Genomic DNA, 16,899 nt, shown 5'->3' on the forward strand with positions numbered 1-16,899 from the left:
CGCTCAAGCCTATTCAGGACAACTCTGATGGCAATTCTCCACCACAGATAAAATGTAATAATACATTTCTAAAGTATAACCACCATAACGCATACCCCCACCCCCCCTTCTGATGCCAATGGATCAGTTTATCAGGTCAGTACTTTACTTTTTTTAATCCTCAAAATGGTCACAACAGCCTAGTGAACTGTTGCAAGTCGGAATCACACCACCTCCTGCCGCCGAATGAGAATAACATTGTAAAAAATCATGACTGGTCAATCCCACTCCAGTATAGAGGGCAGGGGAAATATTGTTCAAAATTATCTCAGATATTGCAGCAGCCAGTTTGAAGATTAAGAAAATGGAAAACAGACCCGACAGAAGATATTAAAATATTGTGTGTATTTTATACAAAAATTAGTCTACGCAGTTAACTCTTCTCTTTGCTTTATTTAGAAACAGGAAGTCTCTTTTTCATGCATAAATCATTCCTCTAAGGGTAGGTTCATATTGCGTTGGGGCAATCCGTTTAGCGCCTAGCGCTAGCAGATTGCGCTAACGCAATGTTGTTTTATGGGGTCGCGTTAAACGTCCCCGCTCTCGCAGATCTTCGATCTGCGAGAGCCGGGAACGGACCTCGGGCGCACCGCGGACGCTGCAAGCAGCGTCCGCGGCGCGCCACAAAACACCGGCACATCGCCAGTGCGTGCCGAAAATGGCACGCGCTAGTGATGCGCGTCCCCATTGCTGTTAATGGGTGCGCTAACGGACGCGTTGCACGGCGTTAATTTTGCCGTGCAACGCTGTCCGTTAGCGCGGTCACATTAACGCAATATGAACCAAGCCTAACTCCTGCCTAGATTTTCCAGTCCTCGGTTATAGGATGTTTCGCCCCCAGCAGATCACCCCCTGGGTACATCCTGTTCGTGACGCCAAGTTGAGTCGCCTGCCAGGGCAGTGAGGTACTCTGTACCGGGTCGTCACGGTGGCTGCGACCCGGTCTGTGGCCCTGGACACTCAAAAGGGAGAATTCTTTTAAGGGTTTGGTGAATAAAGTTTGTGTTCGTGATGCCACTTGTGGTATTCGATCAGTAAGGATCAACGCTGCTTAAAGGGGTCCTCTGGGGTGATGGTATGGCAGCTGGATGGTATAACTTCCCACAGGTGAAGTAAATGTACCCGGGGGCGAACTGCTAGGGGCAAATCATCAAAATCCCCCAGTCCTCCCCCTACCAGGTACTTTTGCAATAACTTATGACTCGCATAAGGAAAATGGACTTCCGGTATGTTTCTACATAGAGCTTAGAACTACTTTTAACACCCTTCACAACCTATGACTTATAGATACGTCAAAGGAAGTATCTCTCCCTATCATGTGGGCTCCGACGCTGAGCCCGCATCTTTTCCAGAACATGACAGCGATACACCAGTGGCTGTTAACAAGGCATATCCTGCTGCCATACTTGTACAACGGCATTTAACATTATTGTTCTGGAGGTGCGTCACAAACCCCACCCATCACGGGGCGACGATGGGTTGGCATAAAAAAAAAATTTTAAAAAATTCAGTCACAGGAACACTGAAATAAAATGCAGTAACAGTGATAAAAACAATCGTTATCTACCCCAAAATGGTATCCATAAAAAAAAAAAATAAAAAAAAAGCCTTCACTGAGCCCAAGATCCCGAAAAATGGAGACGCTGCAGGTCTCTGAAAAGAGTTTGTGTATATAAACACAAAAAATAAAGACAAAACAACAAGGTACACACATTTGTGGAATTGCACTTTTTTTTCCCCCAATTTTACAGCACTTGATTTTTTTTCTTGTTTTCCAGTACATTATATATGGTAAAATCAATGGTGTCGTTCAAAAAGGACAACTCGTCCAGCAAAAAACAAGCCCTCACATGGCCATATTGACAAAAATAAAAAAGCTATGGCTCTGGGAAGCAGCAACAAAACGAAACCACAAAATCCAAAGGTCGTTAAGAGGTTGAGTACACAGTGCTGCTATATAATTGTAATACATAAAGACTACAAATTTTGATGGGAGTACTTATTTAATGTGAGTAATGAATAGCTGCTATAACCATTTCCTGACGGGAGGTATTTTCATTTTTTGCTCCCCTTCTTCCCAGAGGTATAACGTTTTTATTTTCCGGTCAATATGGCCATGTGAGGGCTTGTTTGTTGCAGGACGAGTTGTACTTTTGAACAGCACCATTGGTTTTAACATTGGTAGAAAACAATTCCAAGTATGGTGAAATTGCAAAAAAAAAAAGAAGAAAAAAAAAAGCATCAATTTTTTTTTTTTTTTTTTAACCTTGTTCACTAAATTCTAAAATGGTCATTATGATTCTCCAGGTCATTACAAGATCATAGACACCAAACATGTCTAGGTTCTTTTTTATCCAAGCGGTGAAAAAAAAAATTCCATACTTTGTTAAAAAAAAAAGAAAAAAGAAAGATTGCTCCACGTTCTGATACTCGTAGTGTCTCCATTTTTTGCGATCTGGGAATTGTTACCATCCACCTCTCGTGTCTCCCCTTTTTCCTCAGTGTAAGCTTTGGAGCAGGGCCCTCATTCCTATTGGTATCTGTTTTGATCTGTGCTTATCGTTATGCTGTAAAGTCTATTATATGTACAAGTCCCCTCTATAATGTAAAGTGCTGCGGAATATGTTGGCGCTATATAAATAAAAAAATTATTAATTACCTGGGGCTGTGTGAGTACTTATTTTTGGGGCGCAGAGCTGAGGTTTTTAACGATACCATTTTGGTGCAGATACGATCTTTTGATCACCTGTTATTGCATTTTATGGCAATGTCGATGCGGCCAAAAAACCTAAATCTAGTGTTGACTTTCTCGCTATGCCATTTAGCAATCAGGTTTATCTTTTTATTGATCAGGCGATTCTAAATGCGGCGATACCAAATGTGTGTACGTTTGATTTTTATTATTGTTTTATTCTGGGGCAAAAGTGAGGGGGGTGATTTGAACCTTTAAATTTGTTTTTGTTTTTCACTTTCGGCATGCTTCAATAATCTCCATGGGAAACTAGAAGCTGCCATAACCCGATCGGCTCTGCTACATACAGGCAATGATCAGATCGCCTGTATATGGCAGAATTAAATCACTTGCTATGAGCGCCAACCACTGGGTGGCGCTCACAGCAATCTGGCAGTGACAACCATAGAGGTCTGCAGGAGACCTCCACTTGTTATGCCAACCCATCGGTGACCAGTGATCACGTTTCGGGGGTTACCGATAGGCGGATTTCCGGCATGGTTACAGGAAGCGCATGGTAAATGCCACTGTCAGGCTATGTGCACACGCTGTGGATTACTCTGCAGATTTTTCCGGACTGATTTTGGTAAATCAGCACTGCGGATTTCCTGTGGAATTACCGCGTTCGAGGATTTCACCTGCGGATTCCTATTATGGAGCAGGTGTAAACCGCTGCGGAATCCGCACAAAGAATTGAGATGCTGCGTAATGCACTGCGGATTTTGTTTTCCATAGGTTTATACGTTACTGTAAATGCATGGAAAAAACTGTTGCGAATCCGCAGCGGCCAATCCGCAGCATGTGCACATACCCTCAGAGTTTGTCAGTGGCGTTTAACGGGTTACGAGCCAAAGAGTCAAAGCCAGATGGGAAATGTAGTAACAGGGGCGGAAAGCAGGAGGCAGGGTTCAGAATTTTCAAGCCGAGTCATACACTGTAGGGAACCATCAAACACAAACTAAGTCAGGGATAGGGAACGGGTCAGGCACAAATACGGGTAGTCAGAGGCAGAACAATCCCTAGGGTATACGGGTCAGCTGCTCAAGCCACAGACTCGAACTATCACTGACAAATGCTACCAGAAATGGAACCAAGAAATAGCCACCCATGAACCAAAGAGAGGCAGAAAAGGTTAACCCCACCATAACCAGGGTGGGGAAAGAAAATCAAGAAGCAAACCTCAACCTGGATCATGACAAAATTATTTTAGTTCAATAAAAACTGTTTTGTAAGGTGAAGCATTTTTTTCTGATATGTAGATTTCTATTTTCTTATTGTCGCAACATATTTCCCAAAAACTTATCATAATGATGATGCTCCATGGAAACTATACATGTTACAGAAAACCTATATACATTTTTTAAATCAAAGCAAAAAGATGATTCAGAAAAGTACAAAGTCACCTGCGATGATTACCAAAAATGTTTTTTTTGTAGTCATTGCAGAAACTCCATTCACCATCGGGCTTCGGGACCAGGACCATCGGGCTCGACCAACCACTCTTGGATTCCTCAATGACCCCAAGTTTTAACATAAGCTCCAACTCCTTGGAGATCACTTCTCGACGGGCCTCCAGAATCCGATAAGGCTTTATGTTGACGTGCACATGTGGCTCCGTCAGAACTTCGTGTTCTACGACCTTCGTGCACCCTGGCAATTCTGAGAACAGGTCCCTGTACCTCTGGAGCAATTCCCGGCATTGCTGCATCTGGGCCTTCGACAGCATTTCCGCTATGGGGCCGTCTCCAACCTCGCTGTCTGCCTTGCACAGCAAGCAAGGAGTTTTAGCCGGCTCTTAGTCTTGCCATGGCTTGATGAGGTTGACATGGTAGATCTGATATGGTTTCTGTCTTAATGGCTGGTGAATCTTATAGGTTACCTCTCCCAGCTTCTCCACCACTTCATGCGGCCCTTGCAATTTGGCCAATAGCTTGCTCTCCACTGTAGGAATTAGCAGAATAACTCGGTCTCCTGGATGGAACGGCCTCACTCTGGCTGACCAGTTGTAGACCCTGGCCTAAGCTTCTTGTGACAGATGTCCTTCTATGATGGGCATTACCTTCGCAATCCCCTGCTGCATCAGTGCCACGTGCTCAATGACGCTTCTGTGGGGCGTGACTTTGGCTTCCCAGGTTTTCTTGGCTACATCCAGGAGACCTCACAGATGTCAGCCATACAAAGGTTCAAAGGGCGAGAACCCCGTAGAAGCCTGTGGAACCTCACAGATGGATAACAACAGATACGGTAAGAGACAGTCCCAGTCTCTACCGTCTTTCTCTATGGCTTTCCTCAGCATACTCTTCAGTGTTTTATTAAATCTCTCGACAAGGCCATCTCTCGACAAGGCCATCTTTATGGGGATGGTACACTGGAGTCCTCAAATGAGAGACTTGCAGGACATTGCATAACTCCCTTATCACCTTACTCATGAAAGGTGTTCCCTGGTCGGTCAGGATCTCCTTCGATAAACCTGTCCGGAAAAACACCTGGACCAATTCACGGCTATATTCTTTGCGGAGGAGTTCCTCAGGGGAGTTGCCTCAGTATAGCGGCATAGTCCAGGATGACCAATATATCGATGAGCTGATTTAACCAGGGGACCTACCAAGTCCATAGCAATTCTCTCGAATGGCACTTCAATAATGGGCAATGGCACGAGGGGACTCCGAAAGTGAGAGGTGGGGGCGGTTAACTGACAGGTGGGGCAGGACCTGCAATAATTTAATATTTCCTAGTGACACCCAGGCCAATAGAATCTCTGCACAATCCGTTCCTGCCTTTTTCTTTTACTCCCAGATATCCAACAAAATGTGTGAAAGGGCCATGTCCAACACGTTCCGTCTATAGGGGCCCGGCACTTAACTGCTCCACCAACTCCTCTATTTTCGTGACCCGGTACAACAACTCTCCACTCAGTATAAAATAGGGAAACCTTGTGTCAGCCCCCGAATCCTGTGGAACCCCATTAATGACAGTGACATTGTTAAAGTCTTCTTTCAGAGTTGGGTCACTATGTTGAGCAGTCCCAAAATTCACACTGGTCACCCCTAACTCCGGAATGTCAAGACACAGGGGACACTTAGGCTACTTTCACACTAGCGTTAACTGCAAACCGTCACAAAAACGTCTTTTTGCCAAAAAAAACGGATGCGTCAAAAAAGTGCAAAATGTATGCAACGCATACAGCATTTCGACGGATCCGTCTATTTGGGGATGTCTGGCCAATTAGCTAAAAAAATCCTGTTTCTGAGCATGCTCAGTAGAAAAAAACGTATTGCAGCGCTGCATTGCGTCGTACAACGTGTCTCGACGCATCCGTCGCTCATAGACTTTCATTGTAGCCAAAGACGCATGCCGATGGATGCGCCGAGACACGTTTTTTTGTCGGAGCCAAAAAACGTTGCAATCTACGTTTTTCCAGACGACGTGTCGCCTAATTTCGACGCATCCGTCGAAAGACGTATACCGACGTATGCAAATCCGTCGCAATGCGTCGCCAATACAAGTCTATGGGGAAAAACGCATCCAGCAAAATATTTTGCTGGATGCGTTTTTTCTGCAAAACGACGCATTTTAACGTATTGCAGTTAACGCTAGTGTGAAAGTAGCCTTACTCTTCATCCCTCGCAAAGACACAAAAGGGAAACCCATCTGCCTCTAGGTGTGGTGATACCTTATAAGGATCTACTGGTTCCCTATTAGCGTCAATGAACTCAGAACCCTATCCCCACAGATCCCAAAATAAATAAAAGTCCCGACCTATAATTATAGGGTGCAACAAGTCCCGAACGATGCTGACCTCATGGAACTCAGTACCGTGTGCCGTTTCAATGTCCACTCTGGCCATAGGATAGTCCTTAGCATCACCATGAAAGCACCGCACACCGATATTTTACCTAGGATCAGTTGAAGCGGAAGGGTGGCCATTAGAAGGGTCACTAGACTTCCGGAGTCTAGCAGTGTAATTATCTCTCGCCCGTTCACCTTCACAGGACACGCTTGAGGCCCCTCACTGGGTGGACAGTTCAAACTGCGGGCAGGATACATATATGAACATCGGCGTCATATGCTGCAATCCATTTGTTCAGGGAACAACGGGCCACTATATGGCCGCACCTCCAGCAAACATTATCACCCGTAGGGACCTTGGACACCACCTACCCCGCCCCTTTGGACCTTGCGAGCCCCACCCCCTTTTGGGCCTCTGCCCCCTGTAGGGACCCCCAGTATGGAGTGTGCTGCTTTCCCATGGAACCTTTCATCCCCTGGTATCTCTCGACCAGTCCATCTTCATTCTTGGGATTACCCTGGGCAACCCAAGTCTGTATTGGCCTCGGCAGGGAGTGCACGAACCGGTCCATCACCTACCATCTGAGCAGGCATAGGGGACTCTGGCTGCAGCCACTTCTGTACCAGGTGCAACAGGTCAAACATTTGGGAGCACGGTGGTTTGTCCCAGTGATACTCCAAACGGTGAACCAGCTGTGCCGAGAGTCATTGTTATCAACAAGTGTGCAAGAATCTCGGTTTTCAGCTTGCTATACTCTTTGGCGTCCTGCAAAACTAAATCATAGTAGGCTTTCTGTAGTTCCCCCGTCAAGTACGGCGTCAGTACCTCTGCCCACTGCTCTGGCGGGAGTCTCTCCCTCTTGGCGACCCTTTCAAACACCGACAGGAAGGCCTCAACACAAACCCTGGGAATCATTTTCGGCGAAGCCCATCTTACCGCCTTCCGGACAAGGGCATCATCAGCCAGACCTGGTGTTGGAGCACTCGTCCTGCCCTGGATGGCGGTTGCCAGAAGCTGCATCTGCTGCCCTTCATCCTGCTGGCTCTGCTGTAACAACAGCCTGTTGGGTTTATTGCTTCGTAAACCCAGAAGCAAAAACAGAAAGTAAACAGCCTTAGTTCAGGCAAAAACAAAGCACAGTGTCCATAGCAGGGCTCTGCTGCGCCAGGCCTGTGGGCACACAGGCTGGAGTAATGTCCAGCACTCGGTCTGGAGCCACACACACAGAAGGCCTTCTCCCTCTCAACACACAGACCTTGTGCCAAACAGCCTCCATTATATATGTTGTAACTACACCCAGAGGTGAAGTATGTGGGTAGCCTGACCTGCCCATCTCTCATAGCTACCAGCAACCCGGACCCAGTTGCAACAAACGAACCTCTTAGTGCTTTCAGGCACTAGAGAAAATACTCCGGGTTACAGAGACAAGTCATCTTTGTGACACATACCTCCCATCGACTATGCGACCATTAGCCACCCTACAATATACAGTGATCAGATATTCAAATACAATAGTGGTAGGACATAATATATAAGCAGATGGATCATGCCAGTTACAGGGTTGATATTCGACCTTGTATGTGTTGGGCTGCAGGGGGGCATGGGCTGTCAGCTGGCTCCTAGGTCCTTTACAGCATGTTACTCAATGTGACCCCCCTTTCGAAGTGGAGCGCGTGTGTAACAGAGCGAGGGACCATAAGGCCTTTCACTAGCCTTTATCTCCTTTGGGTCAGTCCTCTCCTGCCTTCTATGCTGAACCCAAATCCCTTCCCCGTGCCTCTAGCAGCTAAAAACTCCAACAACCAAGATGAGTCATAACTCTGTAAATGGACGGTTCCAGGGAGGCGGTTTTGGCGCCATCGGTTCCAGTAGGAACCATGCTACGCGTTGAGACTAAACACATCTTTGCTATCTGGTTTCTACTGACCATTTTATGTATCTCCCTGCCCTGGGGTGTTAGAACATATCTATACCCTGTGAGGCATTTGGTCTGTTCCAGAGATCTCACAACTGTACACGATGCACGCCTATGACGTATAGTATCTCCATAACGTTTTATGCAATTATGTGCAAATCTACCTATTTTTTTATTTATTTAAAAACAAACAATGTGTATTATATAATATAATACCCTTTTACAGAAATACCATCATATCAAGTTTTTAATTCAGTCCAGAGGGACCCTGCCTCCACGTGTGCAGAATTCATCTGGACTCTTTTTTACAATAGCTTATGGAGATCGCCCCTTTGTGGAGGCAAATGAACCTGATCCCATCCTGCAAATGTAAGCAAGTCTGGATTCCCTGCATGCTTTTCCTGCAATGTGCTCAACTAGATGCCTGGAACCTTTACCTGTAAGGCCTCTTTCACACTTCAGTTGTTTGGCGTCAGTCACTACCGACATAGTGACGGATTGACGGACCCGTCACAATTGTTGAGAAAACTGTTCTAACGGATCCGTTTTTTTTTTGACGGATCCGTTACTTGGGGGTTGTCTGTGAAAAGTATCTACTTTTTGGAGAATGCGCAATTGATAAAACGGATTGGGGCGACGGATCCGCCGAAAAAACGGTTGCGGCGGATCCGTCGCCCATAGGCGGCCATTCTATGGAATGGCGGACGCGACGAATCCGTCGCGATCCGCCATTTCGGCGTTGACAAAAAACATTTCAATGTCCGTCTATTTTTAAAAAACGTCCGCGAAATTTCGACGGATCCATCACATGGCGGATGGAACGGACGACCATCCGTCACAATCCGTCGCTAATACAAGTCTATGGAAAAATAACGGATCCGTTATTTGAGGAAAATGGCGGCTTTAGACTGACGCCAAACAACTGAAGCGTGAAAGAGGCCTAATGGATCTGGAATGCTCACGCAACCGAACAAACAACGGGCGGATGGTCTTACCAATGTAAAAGAAACAGCATGGACAAAACATAGCGTACACTACCAAGCAATTCCTGCACAAGATGAAATCCTGGACATAGTAAGTAATGTGCCTGACTGAGTATCTTATCGGTTAAATAGAATGGGTAAAAGGAGCACTGACCACATTTGAAGTTACCTTTTGGTTTGTACCCATCCAGCCAGGTGCTCCGTGTGGAATCTATCCGATTTTGCACTAACTGGTGCTACAAGTTAGTACTTCTTGTACTAGCAATTAAGGGTCTACAGGACACTATTTCTGTCAAATCTGCGTCATTACTCAAAATTTTCCAGTTTTTGTTTATAGATGCCCTGATGTGACTGTCCATTGGGCCAAATTGAAAACAAAAAAACAAATCTTAAGTATTCCTGCTGCAATTTGTCAAAAGGATGCTGTATAATGTGCCCTAAAATGTATTGTTTTTTACTAATAGACAATTTATTATGGCACATTTGCATGGTTTCAGTAGACGATATAGCACTGCATTCTCCTAATCAATTAATTTAGTCTTCACGTGTGGCTGATTTAATTTTATTATTATTTCTTTCCTTGGCAGTTCTTAAAATTATACATTTCTAAATATACAAAATAAAACTGATTTTCAAATAAATAAAATTAAAATCTTAAAAAAGAATATTTTTTTTCTTATTTGGAGATATCATGGTCACTGTTCATACCTAAGGCTACGTTCACATTAGCGTTGCGCGCCGGTGCGTCGGCGACGCAACGCACGACGCACCAAAAATGCGCGCAAAAACGCTGCGTTTTGCGACGCGTGCGTCGTTTTTTGACGAAAATCGGACGCACGAAAAATGCAACTTGTTGCATTTTCTTGCGTCCGACGCTAGCGTCGGAAACGACGCACGTGTCGAAAAACGCTACCAAAAAAACGCACGCGTCCCCTATGTTAAACATAGGGGCGCGTCGCCGCTGCGTCGCCGACGCAACAGCGACGCACATTAGCGGAACGCTAATGTGAACGCAGCCTAATAGATCTCTTTGGGGTGAAGCTGCCGCTCTGGTCATTGCCTTATCTAGGGACATAGATGGATACTCCCTTTTTTCTAATTTACCATTAAGTCTTACAAAAATTCAATATATTATAGGGTATAGAATAACTGCTTACTACTAGAAAAACACTCTAAAATATAACTTTTATTAACTTATTAATAAAAAAAACCTAATTGTCTACTGAATGAAGGTGACAGTGTGCGCAAAGAAAACACGAAAAAGTGTAAAAAATATAAATACAGACTGTACAGGGCTAACTACCACCCAAGGAAGTCTTTAATAGTGATAGACCTATAACCTCAGGATTAGAAGAATACTTCTAAGATACTTTTGTAACTAATACAACAATCTCTGCTAAGGTAGTAAAATGCAGAGTATAGCCCCTGAGATGGCGCCCCCGCTCGTACGTCGGCTGTCCCTTTACTCCTATCTGACCTTAAGATGTATAGCTAGAAAAAGAGGGCCAAATGGCCTGTATCCAATACAAATTTCCCTGATCTTAAGGTACTACAATGTGTATGGGGGTATTTATTTCTGGCATTGAGTGTGATTGAATTGCACATGTTTGAACTATCTCCATTTACTATATAAGGCTGGGTTCACATTGCAATAGTGGGTGTCCGCTGACGGAATCCGTGACATGGCGCAATTAACGCTATGCAACGGATCCGTTAGCGCACCCATTGACCGCAATGTATCGAACGCATCGCAAACGTATGCCATTTTTGGCATGCGTTAGTGATGTCCCGTTATTTTCTGACGGACCTCAAACGCTGCTTGCAGCGTTCGAGGTCCGTTTCTCGCTAGCGCAGATAGGGCATCTGCGCTAGCGGGATCGCTAAATGCAATCCCTTTTTGCACATTGCGTTAGCGCGTTCTGTTAGCGTATGCGCTACACGGATTGCACTAACGCAATGTGAACCTAGCCTAATAGCTTTTTCTATTTTTTGTACCATTGTATATACATATTGGATACAGGACATCTAGCCCTCTTTTTCTAACTATACATCTTCTTAGGGTCAGACAGGAGTAAAGGGACAGCCGACATACGAGCGGGGACATAGTCTCTCGTCATCTTAGGGTGCCAACCTCCGCATCTAGGTAGGTGTTCATTTGTTAAAATATCCAATACAATTTAGGTATATTTGTATCTATTTTAACAGTCTATTCAGTGTACCCACCAGACTTCTGCACAACTGGTGGTCCTAACCCCATTCATAAGGCAACAAATCCCACTTATTAAACCTGACAGGGCACACCTGTGAAAACCATTCCCGGTGACTACCTCTTGAAGCTCATCAAGAGAATGCCAATAGGTTCACATTGCGTTAGTGCAATCCGTTTAGCGCATACGCCAACAGAATGCGCTAACGCAATGTGCAAAAAGGGAACCATTCCCGGTGACTACCTCTTGAAGCTCATCAAGAGAATGCCAATAGTGTGCAAAGCCATCATCAAAGCAAAAGGTGGCTACTTTGAAGAACCTAGAATTTTTAGACAATTTCAGTTGTTTCACACTTTTTTGTTAAGTATATAATTCCACATGTGTTAATTCATAGTTTTAACGCCTTCAATGTGAATGTATAATTTTCATAATCTTGAAAATACAGAAAAATCTTTAAATGAGGCGTGTCCAAACTTTTGGTCTGTACTGTATTTTGTCCGTCCATGTCTGTATGCCTGGGTGAATGTGGACACCTCTGTCAGCAAGGCCTACATATGGGTTGGCCGGAACCAAGTGTGATTAGATGTAATTAAAAACCACATGGTGACGGGAGGAGTGCTCAGTCAGTAAGCTAAATAGAAATGACAGAAAAACGACTGGCACATCCAAACTAGTGTAAATAGGTGCATACCAGGAGCAGCTACCTCCATACACAATATACAAAAAAGGTTGCGCTCTATCGTACCAAAGCATGTCTAATATGAAATACATGAAATATGAATAGCAAAATGGCTTTTGAACATTAGGAAAATATTTGAGAGACGCTCTGCACAAAATTTGATCAAATAGTGTGAGCTCATCAACCATCGTCAAGGTGGTCTCATTAAAACTGATGGGTCCCTGACCTCCCTGTCCAAATGTGAACACTTACCGAAGGCCAATGTCCGTACTCCGATCACCATGTGGTTTCTAATTACATCTAATCACACTTGGTTCCAGGCAACGAATATGTAGGCCTTGCTGATAGAGGTGTCCACATTCACCCAGGCATACAGACATTGGCCTTCGGTAAGTGTTCACATTTGGACAGGGAGGTCAGGGACCCATCAGTTTTAATGAGACCACCTTGCCGATGGTTGATGGGCTCACACTATTTGATCAAATTTTGTGCAAAGCGTCTCAAATATTTTCCTAATGTTCAAAAGCCATTTTGCTATTAATATTTCATGTATTTCATATTAGACATGCTTTGGCACGATAGAGTGCAACCTTTTTTGTATAATTTAGTTGACAGGCCCATGTATGGTACACATTGATTTATATGGTGTATAGTCTGATTTAAATTAAGTCATTTATGAATTGCCCTCTTTCCCTGGGGATTGAACCAGTACTAGTACTGATAGTGACGATTCCATACATAGTACATAATTGGGCCTGATATATCCACAGGCGTGTTTAGGGACACTGACATTGAGCGGGGCCACCATTACCTTAAACATTAGGGTGCCAACCTCCGCTGCCATTTAGAGTGAAAAGAAAGGGACAACTAGGGAGTGGAAAGGTCTGTCATCCCTGTCCCTGTCTGGCATAATGTGATCAACCCTACTGTATTCTAAAAATACCCTTTGAGTATTTTTTGTTTTTTTGAGTATTATATGTGCAAATTGTCCTCTTCAGAGAGGAAGAGGACTAGAACTCTTGTGCCACCTATCGGAAGTATCAATTTTAGAAGTCAATGTCGATATTGACTTCTAGAGTTCTAGTCCTCTTCCTCTCTGAAGAGATAATTTGCATATTTCCCAGAAGAGCATTGCGGCTTTAAGTCTCCTCATCTCGGCATGCTTAACATATCACCCTACGCAAGGAGAAACGTTACTTCTTGGATCCCGAGTATTATATGTGTAATACTTATGAATCCATTATTTAAGAATATAAGATTAAAAGGTAATTTTTAGGGGTCTAACGTTTAGTCTGGTTGTCAAAATTATGAGGCCCTGCTTCTCTACTTATGAATTGGTTGTCTTTTAGTGCAAATTGCATAGGTTTGACATACATGAGTAGTGTAGAGTGCATCAGATTGGCATATGTGAGTAGTGCAGAGTGCATGAGGTTGGCAAATGAAAGTTGCGTTGAGTGCATCAATTTGGCATATGTAAGTTCTGTAGAGTGCATGAGGTTGGCATATGTGAGTTGTGTAGAGTTCATCAGATTGGGATATGTGAGTAATGTAGAGTGCATCAAGTTGGCATACGTGAGTAGTATCGATTGCATCAGGTTGGCCTACGTAAGATGTGTAGAGTGCATCAGGTTGGCATACATGATTTTTGTAGTGAACGTCAGGTTGGCATAAGTAAGTCGTGTAGTGTAAGTCAGGATGGCATACGCGAGTTGAGTAGTGTACATCAGGTTGGCATATGTGAGTTGTATAGCGTGCATCAAGTTGGCATATGTGAGGTGTGCAAGTCAAATGAATTTAGTAGTCCATGGATTTGTGGTGCCGTTTAAAGCATTTTTTTATACACAAGCCAGGCATGTAGGCAGGGGCGGGCAGACAGACAGCTTGGGGCCCCTGTGCAGGAAATGTGTCCGGGCCCCCCTCCTTTTAAGGAGACAAAGATATATATATATATATATATATATTTGTGAGTGTGTGTGTGTGTGTGTGTGTGTGTGTGTGTGTGTATACACACGCAGTGCTCAAAAAAATAAAAGGGAACAGTTAAACAGAATATAACTGAGTAAATCGAGCTTCTGTGAAGTCAAAACTGTCCACTTAGCAAGCAACACTATTTGACAATCAGTTTCACATGCTGTTGTGCAAATGGAATAGACAACAGATGGAAATTATTGGCAATTATCAAGACACTCAATAAAAGAGTGGTTCTGCAGGTGGGGACCACAGACCACATCTCAGTACCAATGCTTTCTGGCTGATGTTTCGGTCACTTTTGAATGTTGGTTGTGCTTTCACACTCGTGGTAGCATGAGAAAGACTCTACAACCCACACAAGTGGCTCAGGTAGTGCAGCTCATCCATGATGGCACATCAGTGCGAGCTGTGGTAAGGTTTGCTGTGTCTGTCAGCGTAGTGTCCAGAGGCTGGAGGCGCTACCAGGAGACAGGCCAGTACACCAGGAGACGTGGAGGGGGCCGAAGGAGGGCAACAACCCAGCAGCAGGACCACTACTTCAGGTCAAAGAAGGAACAGGATGAGCACTGCAAAATGAACTCCAGCAGGCCACAAATGTGCATGTGTTTGCACAAATGGTTAGAAACCATGAGGATGATGAGTGCCCGACGTCCACAGATGGGAGTTGTGCTCACAGCCCAACAGCGTGCAGGACACTTGGCATTTGCCACAGAACACTAGGATTGGCAAATTCGCCACTGGCACCCTGTGCTCTTCACAGATGAAAGCAGGTTCACACTGAGCACGTGACAGACGTGACAGAGTCTGGAGACGCCGTGGAGAGTGATCTGCTGCCTGCAACATCCTTCAGCATGACCGGTTTGGCACTGGGTCAGTAATGATGTGGGGTGGCATTTCTTTGGAGGGCCGCACAGCCCTCCATGTGCTCACCAGAGGTAGCCTGACTGCCAATAGGTACCAAGAGGAGATCCTCAGACCCCTTGTGAGACCATATGCCTGTGTGGTTGGCTCTGGGTTCCTCCTAATGCAGGACAATGCCAGACCTCATGTGTGCGCAGTTTTAATGTGACTACCAATATATCTGTCTGCAGAAAGATGGTGACGGTCTGATTTACTGTACCTGCGCAAATTCCAAGCAGGTGCAGTGAATCATTCGGCTGATCCCGGTGGCAGATACGCAACGTGTCTACAGGCAGAGGAAGCCGGTCACATTAAACGGGTTTTCTCACAAACAAAAGTTCATTTTAAAAATTGACTGTGTCTGACCATGCACAGAGCATACCACATCTCCTGGGCAGGGGAGGAAGCAAAAGACAATACTGACATTACAGCAGGGGATCACAGTGGATTCATTTTGTGAGGTAAAATATTTCACTGACTGTTTTTAAATAATATTTTACCTCACAAAATGTATCCTCTGCGATCTCCTGCGGTTCTGTCAGTATTGTCTTTTGCTTCCCCCCCTGACCAGCTGTGGTATGTTCTGTACGCGGTCAGGGCTGAAGTTAGCAGCAGGGACATCTTTAGCGAGATTATTTTCTCTGAGACCGAATACAACAGCTCAAAAGGGCTTTCTGTCAGCGCACTAAATTCAAATCCTAAGGAGGGGGTTCTGCACGTAGGGACCAACTTCGCTCTACCACAGGCCTTAAAGGGAACCGGTCACCTCAAAAATGGAAGGTGAGCTAAGCCCACCGGCATCAGAGGCTTATCTACAGCATTCTGGAATGCTGTAGCTAAGCCCCCGATGTATCCTAAAATATGAGAAAAAGAAGTTAGATTATACTCACCCAGGGGTGTTCCCGGTACGATGGGCGTCGCGGTCCGGGACCTCCCATCTTCTTACAATGACGTCCTGTTCTTGTATTCACACTGTGGCTCTGGCACAGGCGTACCCGGTCTGCCCTGTTGAGGGCAGAGCAAAGTACTGCAGTGCGCAGGCGTCGGGAAAGGTCAGAGAGGCCCGGCGCCTGCGCACTGCAGTACTTTGCTCTGCCCTCAACAGGGCAGACAAAGTACGCCTGCGCCGGAGCGTGAAGACAAGAGGACATCATCTGATGAAGATAGGAGGCGCTGGAACGGACCACGACGCCCATCGGACCGGACCGCAGCGGGGAACGCCCCTGGCTGAGTATAATATCTAACCTCTTTTTCTCATCTTTTAGGATACATCGGGGGCTTATCTACAGCATTCCAGAATGCTGTAGATAAGCCCCTGATGCCGGTGGGCTTAGCTCACCTTCCATTTTGGGGGTGACAGGTTCCCTTTAATAAACCTGGAGGCTCATCTACTACCCACTAGGTCACAATTGTATAGCGCTCCCAGGGCCGAGACCTAAACTTTAAAGGGAAGCGGTCACCCCGTTTTTTTCAGTATGAGATAAAAATACCGTTAAATAGGGCCTGAGATGTGCATTACAATAGTGTATTTTGTGTCTTCTGATTCCCCACCAATGCTGCCGAAATACCCTACCAAAGTCGCCGTTTTCGCCTGTCAATCACTCTGGTCTGGTCAAAAGGGCGTGGTAAAATGCCTGTTTCTCCCCCACCTCTTGCTTATCTTCCCGGCGTTGGCGTAGTGGTT

The 16,899-nt window shown here is 45.1% G+C and overlaps 1 protein-coding gene across 9 annotated transcripts in view; it reads right to left on the minus strand.

Annotated features, from left to right (window-relative positions):
• NUCKS1 (nuclear casein kinase and cyclin dependent kinase substrate 1) overlaps positions 1-16,899 on the minus strand; it is an 88,478-nt gene that overhangs the window by 19,259 nt on the left and 52,320 nt on the right. The gene's annotated exons all lie outside the window — the stretch shown is intronic.

Source organism: Ranitomeya imitator, chromosome 3 (genome assembly GCF_032444005.1).
Source record: "Ranitomeya imitator isolate aRanImi1 chromosome 3, aRanImi1.pri, whole genome shotgun sequence".
Classification (NCBI taxonomy): Eukaryota; Metazoa; Chordata; class Amphibia; order Anura; family Dendrobatidae; genus Ranitomeya; species Ranitomeya imitator.